This window comes from Neofelis nebulosa, chromosome 6, assembly GCF_028018385.1.
Source record: "Neofelis nebulosa isolate mNeoNeb1 chromosome 6, mNeoNeb1.pri, whole genome shotgun sequence".
Taxonomy (NCBI): Eukaryota; Metazoa; Chordata; class Mammalia; order Carnivora; family Felidae; genus Neofelis; species Neofelis nebulosa.
Window position 1 is genome coordinate 122,802,749 of NC_080787.1, and position 638 is coordinate 122,803,386.

The 638-nt window shown below is 32.0% G+C and overlaps 1 non-coding gene across 1 annotated transcript; it reads right to left on the bottom strand.

Annotated features, from left to right (window-relative positions):
• Window positions 1-227: 227 nt before the first annotated feature.
• On the bottom strand, window positions 228-334 carry LOC131515665 (U6 spliceosomal RNA). The gene has a single exon (XR_009263701.1). It is a non-coding gene; the product is annotated as a U6 spliceosomal RNA (small nuclear RNA).
• Between the last annotated feature and the right edge of the window lie 304 nt (window positions 335-638).

A 638-nucleotide genomic window follows, 5' to 3' on the forward strand; every position in this document is an offset into this window, starting at 1 on the left:
CACTCTTTAAAAAATTAACTTTTCTGTGTAGCCATGTGAATTGAAATATTATTTAGTTCCTTTTTTTGAACTTTATAAAAATGATTTCATAATGTATATATCTAGTCTTTTTCTACCTGGTACGGTTTCTAAGATAATACATATTATTGTCTGGTGATAGGTCATTCTTTTCATTGCTGTGTAATATGAACTTTGAGAATGTATCAAAACTTGTCTAGTCTTTTTTTTAAAATATGGAACGCTTCACAAATTTGTGTGTCATCCTTGCACAGGGTCCATGCTAATCTTCTCTGCATCGTTCCAATTTTAGTATGTGTGCTGCTGAAGCAAGCACAAAATTTGTCTACTCTTTTGTAAGTGGACATTTGGTTTCCCTGGGGTTTTTTTTTTATGTTATTGTGAAACATGCTTCCCTGAACATTCTAGTACTCCTGATGCACAAAGAGATTTTTGAGGTTGTATGTATATTGTGTATATCTTGGAATGGAATAGCAAATGATTAACTTTTCAAGAGTATCAAGTTATTTGCTGGGGCACAATTTTATCTTCCCATTAGCACTGTATACACATTCCCATCGATCCACATGTTGGTTTTGTTAGTCGTCTTAATTCTTGTTAAAAATAGATATAATATTGTT